The sequence below is a fragment of the Amblyraja radiata genome, chromosome 40 (genome assembly GCF_010909765.2).
Source record: "Amblyraja radiata isolate CabotCenter1 chromosome 40, sAmbRad1.1.pri, whole genome shotgun sequence".
Classification (NCBI taxonomy): Eukaryota; Metazoa; Chordata; class Chondrichthyes; order Rajiformes; family Rajidae; genus Amblyraja; species Amblyraja radiata.
The window spans coordinates 16,567,001-16,577,130 of record NC_045995.1 but is presented as its reverse complement, the minus strand read 5'-3'; positions in this window follow the sequence as shown (position 1 = coordinate 16,577,130).

Genomic DNA, 10,130 nt, shown 5'->3' with positions numbered 1-10,130 from the left:
GGAAGGCCACTGTTATCTGCACTGTTCTCAAGACCTCTCGGCCCCTCACTTTTCTCCTGCTGGACTCTGATAACGTCACCCTGCTGGGCGCCCGTGCATGCCAGGACTTGGGTTTGGTCTCTTTTCACCGCGATGTCCACCTGGTGCAGGCCCCCATGGACCCCCTGATAGAGTATCCTGACCGTTTCGATGACATTCTGGGCAAACTGCCCTGTGCCTATAAAATCGTTGTTGACCCGGGGGTCGACCCGGTCGTTAGACCGGCCCACCGTGTGTCTTTTGCCATGAAGGGCCGCGTGGAGTCCACACTTCGTGATATGGTTTCCACTGGCATTCTCAAGGAGGTGAGCGCACCCACCCTGTGGGTCTCCACCATGGTCGTTGCTGCCAAGAAAGACGCCAGCGAGATCAGGATCTGCATCAACCCGAAGGACCTTAACCTTGCTATCCAACGCCCGCACTACCCCATGCGGACGGTGGAGGACGTCGCTGCACAGGTTGGTCCTGCCACTGTCTTCTCGGTCTTAGATGCCAAGAGCTCCTTTTGGCAGATCCCTCTGGATGAACGTTCGTCTTTTTTAACCACCTTCAGCACACCTTTCGGCAGGTTTCGTTTTCTTCGCATGCCCTTCGGGATCAACTCAGCAAGTGAGGTTTTCCAGCGGACCATGGAACAGCTGTTTGCCGGGTTGCCATGTGCTATTATTGTTGATGACATTTTGGTATACGGGAAGGACGTCGCTGAGCACGACCTGCACCTACGCCAAGTCCTGGACCGGGCTCGTGAGATCAATCTCAAGCTCAACCCGAAGAAGTGTCGGTTCCGCGTTCAGGAGGTCACGTACGTGGGCCACGTTTTCACGGCCAGGGGACTAAAGCCAGACCCCCAGAAGACTGCTGCGGTCACCGAAATGCCTGCTCCCACCGACGTGCCCGGCCTGCAGCGCTTTCTGGGCATGGTCAACTACCTGGGTAAGTTCATACCCGACCTCAGCGAACTGAGTGCCCCTCTGAGGGAGCTAATCAAAAAGGACAATGCCTGGGTCTGGCTACCGCATCACCAGTCGGCATTCGTAGCCCTGAAGTCCAGGCTCGCTCGCACCTCGACTTTAACATATTTTGACCTGAACAGGCCTATCGTCCTCACCTGCGATGCGTCTCGGTTCGGACTCGGTGCTGCCTGCCTGCAGCTCGAGGACGATCGGCAGCTGCCTGTTTCCTATGCCTCTCGCACCATGACCCCTGCTGAGCAGCGCTACGCTCAGATCGAGAAGGAGCTCCTTGCCGTGGTTTTCGCATGCTCCAAATTCAAAGACTACATTCTGGGCAACACTTTCACCATTGAAACGGACCACCAGCCGCTGGTTTCTATCTTGAACAAGCCTATCCATGCGGCCTCCTCGCGGTTGCAGCGAATGATGCTGCAGCTCCAACGATTCACATTCAACATTGTGTACCGCAAGGGCAAGGAAATGTTCGTGGCCGACACATTGTCCCGTGCGCCGCTCCCTTCCGTTGCCCGCCATCCATACGAATCGTCTGACCTGATGGTACTGAACGTTAACATTGTTCCCTCTTGGCAGATGCAGTCCCTGGTCGAACACACTGCCGCTGATCCTGCCCTACAACAGCTTGCGGGCGTCATCCGCCGTGGCTGGCCTGACCGACGCTCTTCCCTACCGGCCGGTGCCGTGCCCTACTTCCTGGTTCGGGACGAATTGGTGCTGCACAGCGGCGTGGTGGTGAAGGGTCACAAGGTCGTGGTGCCGGACGCTCTGCGGGACCACTACTACCAAACCGCACACAGCGGTCACCCCGGGGTGGAGGCCACTTTGTCCCGGGCCCAAGCTCAGTTTTTCTGGCCTGGCATGATTCCGGAGATTCGTGACAGGGTCTCCGCCTGTGCTGCCTGCAACAGCCTACTGCCTCATCAACAACGCCAACCTCTCATGCAGCAGCCGGCTCCCGAGCTGCCGTGGATGGCTGTCGCCACTGACATTTTCGAATGGCGTGGCAAACACTTCCTGGTCCTGGTGGACTCCTACTCCAGCTGGTTCGAGGTGGACCAGCTGCCTTCCCTCACGTCTGTTGCCGTCATCGGGAAGCTTCGCCGCCACTTTTCTACCTTTGGTTCCCCGGTGACTCTCCAGTCCGACAATGGCGGACAGTTTTCCAGCGCAGAGTTCGCCGCTTTCGCCGCCCTATGGAACTTTCGCCACATCACCAGCAGCCCCGAGTACCCGCAAAGCAACGGCCTTGCGGAGCGCGCTGTCCGCAGCGCCAAGGAGCTGCTGGAACATTGTCGTCTTTCCCATTCGGACTTCTATCTTGCCCTCCTCAACCTCCGCAACATTTCCCGGGACCCCGCACTTGGTTCGCCTGCCCAGCGCCTCATGTCCCGCACCACTAGACCCCCTCTCCCGGTTTCTCAGCAATCTCTAACGCCCGCTGTCCGCAGCCCTGCCGCTGTCAAGGAGCGCATCATCGAGAAACAGGTCATCCAAAAGCGCTCCTTTGATAAATCTTCCCGACTACTTCCCCGTCTGTTCCCAGGCCAGGTTGTTCGGATGATGTCCACCTCCGGTCATCACCGGCTGGCCGTTGTCGTTGGCAATGCCGACTCTCCCCGGTCCTACCTGGTTAATTACGAGGGCACCGTGTACCGTCGGACACGCCAGCACCTGCTGCTAGTCAACGAGCCTTCTCCGCCTCCCGCGGACCCGTTTTCGCCGCCTGTTCATTCCCCGCCACCTGTCCAGCCCCCGCCGCCAGTCCATTCACCGCCGCCTGCGACTACTCCTGCCCCTGTCACTCCTCGCATGCCACGGACCCTTCCCTCTCAGCTCATGGTGCCCAGCCCACACGGTCCCCCTTCTCCTCCTTCACCTGCTGTGGATCCCGTTCCATCGCCTTGTTCTCCTCCTCCCCCTGGGCTCTCGTCTCCCGGTTCCCCTATCTCTGTCCCTGCCCCCGTTCCTGTTGCTCCTGCGGTGGAAGGGGAAGGCGGGTTGCGCACCCGCTCTGGGCGTTTGGTCAAGCCGCCTGTCCGGTACGGAGTGGGCGAGTAGTCTGCTTCATTATGTTTTCCAACTGTTTCTGGTTTGCCTCTAGCGTATGAGCCGTGGTCGCTTTGTTTCCAAGAGAAAGGATGTAGATCAGTGCATGCTCCTTTAACATAGTGACCTCACCACTACTAACCACGCCCCATTGTCTCCTGTATAATTGTAGCTTCCCCGCCTCTAGCTCTCTCTCTAGTCCCAGTGATGACCACGGACAGCTAGAGCATAATGTGTGTAGTGAATAAATAAAGATACTTGGTAAGAGACTTTGTGTGTTGGAACAAGTCCTTTTACACTTTAAACTGTACCTTTACTAATAAATACTGTACCCTTAACTCACTGATCCCTTAACTCCCAGAATCCTTAACCTGAAAGCAGAAATGTAAACCTGGGGTTGCACCCAATCAGCTGCTTCCTCTGGTCCTCTTCCACCAATCAGAGGCTTCCACCAGACTCCTTCTCTGGAAGTGAGATGGAACGTTGCAGATTTGGGTAACTCCTCCTCGCACCAACGGTTCCCCGGGCCTCTAAAAGCAAGCCCCGCGCTGGATTGTATACTCACAGCTCCAGGTAACTCCTCCTCGCACCAACGGTTCCCCGGGCCTCTGTAAAAGCAAGCCCCGCGCTGCTTTTATACTCACAGCCCAGGCCAATGATTCTTAAAGGGTTGACGGTGGATATGCAATGGAAGGCATTTAAAAACTGCATGGATGAACTACAACAAGTGTTCATCCCAGTTTGGCAAAAGAATAAATCAGGGAAGGTAGTGCATCCGTGGATAACAAGGGAAATCAGGGATAGTATCAAAACAAAAGAGGAAGCCTACAATTAGCCAGAACAAGCAGTCTACCAGAGGACTGGGAGAAATTCAGAGTCCAGCAGAGGAGGACAAAAGGCTTAATTAGGAACGGGGAAATAGATTATGAAAGAAAACTGGCAGGGAACATAAAAACTGACTGCAGAAGTTTTTATAGCTATGTCAAGAGGAAAAGATTAGTTAAAACAAATGTAGGTCCCTTGCAGGCAGAAACAGGCGAATTGATCATGGGGAACAAGGACATGGCAGACCAATTGAATAATTACTTTGATTCTGTCTTCACTAAGGAAGACATAAATAATCTGCCGGAAATAGCAAGGGACCGGGGGTTAAATGAGATGGAGGAACTGAGTGAAATCCAGGTTAGCTGGGAAGTGGTGTTAGGCAAATTGAATGGATTAAAGGCCGATAAATCCCCAGGGCCGGATAAGTTGCATCCCAGAGTACTTAAGGAAGTAGCCGCAGAAATAGTGTATGCGTTAGTGATAATTTTTCAAAACTCTTTAGATTCTGGAGTAGGTCCTGAGGATTGGAGGGTAGCTAATGTAACCCCACTTTTTAAAAAGGGAGCGAGAGAAAAAACGGGGAATTACAGACCACTTAGTCCAACATCGGTAGTGGGGAAAATTCTGGAGTCAGTTATTAAAGATGGGATAGCAGCATATTTGGAAAGTGGTGAAATCATTGGACAAAGTCAGCATGGATTTATGAAAGGTAATTCATGTCTGACGAATCTTATAGAATTTGTCGAGGATGTAACTAGTAGAGTGGATAAGGGAGAACCAGTGGATGTGGTGTATCTGGACTTCCAGAAGGCTTTCGACAAGGTCCCACATAAGAGATTAGCATACAAACTTAAAGCACATGGTATTGGGAGTTCAGTATTGATGTGGATAGAGAACTGGCTGGCAAACAGGAAGCAAAGAGTAGGAGTAAACGGGTCCTTTTCACAATGGCGGGCAGTGACTAGTGGGGTACCGCAAGGCTCAGTGCTGGGACCCCAGCTATTTACAATATATATTAATGATCTGGATGAGGGAATTGAATGCAACATCTCCAAGTTTGCGGATGACACGAAGCTGGGGGGCAGCGTTAGCTGTGAGGAGGATGCTAGGAGGCTGCAAGGTGACTTGGATAGGTTGGGTGAGTGGGCAAAGGCATGGCAGATGCAGTATAATGTGGATAAATGTGAGGTTATCCACTTTGGTGGCAAAAACAGGAAAGTAGACTATTATCTGAATGGTGGCCGATTAGGAAAATGGGAGATGCAACGAGAACTGGGTGTCATGGTACACCAGTCATTGAAAGTAGGAATGCAGGTGCAGCAGGCAGTGAAGAAAGCAAATGGTATGTTAGCATTCATAGCAAAAGGATTTGAGGATAAGAGCAGGGAGGTTCTACTGCAGTTGTACAGGGTCTTGGTGAGACCACACCTGGTGTATTGCGTACAGTTTTGGTCTCCTAATCTGAGGAAAGACATTCTTGCCATAGAGGGAGTACAGAGAAGGTTCACCAGACTGATTCCTGGGATGGCAGGACTTTCATATGAGGAAAGACTGGATAGACTCGGCTTGTACACGTTGGAATTCAGAAGACTGAGGGGGGAAACTTACAAAATTCTTAAGGGGTTGGACAAGCTAGATGCAGGAAGATTATTCCCGATGTTGGGGAAGTCCAGAACTAGGGGTCACAGTTTAAGGATAAGAGGGAAGACTTTTAGGACAGAGATGAGGAAATCATTTTTTACACAGAGAGTGGTGAATCTGTGGAATTCTCTGCCACAGAAGGTAGTTGAGGCCAGTTCATTGGCTATATTTAAGAGGGAATTAGATGTGGCCTTGTGGCTAAAGGGATCAGGGGGTATGGAGAGAAGGCAGGGATGGGATACTGAGTGGATGATCAGCCATGATCATATCAAATGGCGGTGCAGGCTCGAAGGGCCGAATGGCCTACTCCTGCACCTATTTTCTATGTTTCTATGTAGAGGAAGGAATTCATTATTAACGATTTAGAAGAAGGAATTAAATGTAAATGGTGGCCGACTAGGAAAAGGGGAGATGCAGCGAGACCTGGGTGTCATGGTACACCAGTCATTGAAAGTGGGCATGCAGGTGCAGCAGGCAGTGAAGAAAGCGAATGGTATGTTAGCTTTCATAGCAAAAGGATTTGAGTATAGGATCAGGGAGGTTCTACTGCAGTTGTACAGGGTCTTGGTGAGACCACACCTGGAGTATTGCGTACAGTTTTGGTCTCCAAATCTGAGGAAGGACATTATTGCCATAGAGGGAGTGCAGAGAAGGTTCACCAGACTGATTCCTGGGATGTCAGGACTGTCTTATGAAGAAAGACTGGATAGACTTGGTTTATACTCTCTAGAATTTAGGAGATTGAGAGGGGATCTTATAGAAACTTACAAAATTCTTAAGGGGTTGGACAGGCTAGATGCAGGAAGATTGCTCCCGATGTTGGGGAAGTCCAGGACAAGGAGTCACAGCTTAAGGATAAGGGGGAAATCCTTTAAAACCGAGATGAGAAGAACTTTTTTTCACACAGAGAGTGGTGAATCTCTGGAACTCCCTACCACAGAGGGTAGTCGAGGCCAGTTCATTGGCTATATTTAAGAGGGAGTTAGATGTGGCCCTTGTGGCTAAGGGGATCAGAGGGTATGGAGAGAAGGCAGGAACGGGATACTGAGTTGGATGATCAGCCATGATCATATTGAATGGCGGTGCAGGCTCGAAGGGCCGAATGGCCTACTCCTGCACCTAATTTCTATGTTTCTATGTTTCTATGTAACAACTCCAGGTTTGTGGATGACACAAAGCTGGATGGCAGTGAGCTGCGAGGGGGATGCTCTGAGGCTTTAGGGTGAAAAGGATAGGTTGAGTGAGTGGGCAGATGCATGGCAGATGCAGTATAATGTGGATATATGTGAGTTATTGTCTGAATGGTGTCAGATTATGAAAAGGGGAGGTGCAACGAGACCTGGGCGTGCTTGTACACTGGTCACTGAAGTTATACATGCAGGTACAACAGGCAGTGAAGAAAGCAAATGGAACGTTGGCCTCCATAGCGAGAGGATTTGAGTATAGGAACAAGAAGGTGCTACTACAGTTGTACAGGGCCCTTCTGAGTCCACACCTCGAGTATTGTGTGCAGTTTTGGTCTCTTAATTTGAGGAAGGACATTCTTGCTGTTGAGGGTGTGCAGCGTAGGATCACCATGTTAATTCCCGGGATGGCGGGACTGTCATATGATGAAAGAATGGATCACTGCCTTATATTGACTGGCATTTAGAAGGATCTTATAGAAACATATACAGTTATTAAGGGATTTAACCATATAACCATATTGTAGTGGCCTGGTCAAGGTCAGGAAAAGACCGGACACCAGGCGGATTCAAAAGAAGCTTTTTAATTCCAGCAGTCCGAGTACACACCACGACACCCTTATCTCTACCCCTAGGGAGTCGTCAGGAAACCCCGTGGCAGACCAACGCCCCTGTCCCTCAATCGGCGAGGGGGATGATCCAAGGAGTGGCCTACCCCCCAGGGACCGCCACAATATAACAATTACAGCACGGAAACAGGCCATCTCGGCCCTACAAGTCCGTGCCGTACAACTTTTTTCCCTTAGTCCCACCTGCCTGCACTCATACCATAACCCTCCATTCCCTTCTCATCCATATGCCTATCCAATTTATTTTTAAATGATACCAACGAACCTGCCTCCACCACTTCCACTGGAAGCTCATTCCACACAGCTACCACTCTCTGAGTAAAGATGTTCCCCCTCATGTCACCCCTAAACATCTGTCCCTTAATTCTGAAGTCATGTCCTCTTGTTTGAATCTTCCCTATTCTCAAAGGGAAAAGCTTGTCCACATCAACTCTGTCTATCCCTCTCATCATTTTAAAGACCTCTATCAAGTCCCCCCTTAACCTTCTGCGCTCCAGAAAATAAAGACCTAACTTATTCAACCTTTCTCTGTAACTTAGTTGTTGAAACCCAGGCAACATTCTAGTAAATCTCCTCTGTACTCTCTCTATTTTGTTGACATCCTTCCTATAATTGGGCGACCAAAATTGTACACCATACTCCAGATTTGGTCTCACCAATGCCTTGTACAATTTAAACATTACATCCCAGCTTCTATACTCAATGCTCTGATTTATAAAGGCTAGCCAAAAGCTTTCTTTACCTCCCTATCTATATGAGATTCCACCTTCAAGGAACTATGCACGGTTATTCCCAGATCCCTCTGTTCAACTGTATTCTTCAATTCCCTACCATTTACCATGTACGTCCTATTTTGATTTGTCCTGCCAAGGTGTAGCACCTCACATTTATCAGCATTTAAACTCCATCTGCCATCTTTCAGCCTATTCCAAATGGCCTAAATCACTCTGTAGACTTTGGAAATCCTCTTCATTATCCACAACACCCCCTATCTTGGTTACATCTGCATACTTACTAATCCAATTTACCACACCTTCATCGAGATCATTGATGTACATGACAAACAACAAAGGACCCAACACAGATCCCCGAGGCACCCCACTAGTCACCTGCCTCCAACCCGACAAACAGCCATCCACCATTACCCTCTGGCTTCTCCCATTCAGCCACTGTTGAATCCATCTTGCTACTACTGCATTTATACCCAACAGTTGAAACTTCTTAACCAACCTTCCATGAGGAACCTTGTCAAAGGCCTTACTAAAGTCCATATAGCCAACATCCACTGCTTTACCCTCGTCAATTTCCCTAGTAACCTCTTCAAAAATGGTCACAGTTTACGACTCCCATTTAGGACAGTGACGAGGAAAAACGTTTTCACCCAGAGAGATGTGAATCTGTGGAATTCTCTGCCACAGGAGGCAGTGGAGGCCAATTCACTGGATGTTTTCAAGAGCGAGTTAGATTTAGCTCTTAGGTCTAACAGGATAAAGGGATATGGGGGAAAGCAGGTACGCAGTACTGATTTTAGATGATCAGCCATGATGCTGCCTCAAAGGGCCGAATGGCCTAGCCCTGCACATATTTTCTATGATTGATATCCATATATTTCATGGGCGAGTGCATTTCCAACGAGAAGGCATTTGTCCTGGACCTGTTGCAATGGCAGGTGAATGGCAGTGATCCAGTCCGTCTGGGGATATGTACTAATCCTCCAATATCATGCCTGAAAAATCTAGGTCAGAATTAAATGGGTAAACCTCTTATCCTGAAATCACCTCGTTGACGAAAGGAATCCCCTGCTATTTCCCTATAACGTCTTTTAACCAAACCTCTTTCCTGAACTAAGCACATAACATATTCATGATCCCATTGGTATGTGGGACATTGCCAGGCACAACAGTTTGCCATTTTCTTGCACAGCAGCAGTGACCAAGACATTTATATGAAAGAACAATAGGCCGTCAGGCAGCATCTGCGGAAAGAAACAGTTAACCTTCCAGGTAGAAAACAGACCATTCATCAGAACTGGTCCGGCCCACAAAAGCTGCCTGATCCAAGTGCTTCCAGCATCTTCTGTTTTTCATTACAAAGGTAAACTTTTGCACTTCTTTTGATTTTAATCAATACATAATTACTGCTATGGAATGATTTCATTTAAAAAGCATTAGATCATTGAGATATATTTTCCAAACACGAAGCAGCAATTCCAATGTTTGCTTTCTCCCAAACTAGACCTCAGTGCATTCCTTTTGTTTAAATGGAGCATTCACATTCACTCCATCAATTAATTCACACTTTTTGCATTGAACTGTATACAACCCTGTTCCACAGAAGATGAAGGCAACACCTGTTCATCTCCCACTATTATTCTACTGCATCAGCTCCAAAAGCTGAACTCTCTACTAAAGGGCAGCGGTCAGAGTAAGATAACAATGTGTAAGGTCTGAAAAAGAATCTGGACACAAATGTCACCCATTCCTTCTCTCCAAAGATGCCCCGCTGAGTTACTCCAGCTTTTGGTGTCTACCTTCGATTTAAACCATCATCTGCAGTTGCTTCCTACACAATGTGTAACGTTTCCTGCACCACTGTTGCCCTGGCAATGGAGGAAGTTGCTCACCACAGGTAACTGAAGAGTAAGAAATTCAACATTTCCTACTCTGACCTTCATTACAACAAAGATGAATCTTGAACATTGAGATATATTTTCTAAACACGAAGCAGCAATTCCAATATTTGCTTTGGACATGATCATATTGAATGGCGGTGTCGGCTCGAAGGGCCGAATGGCC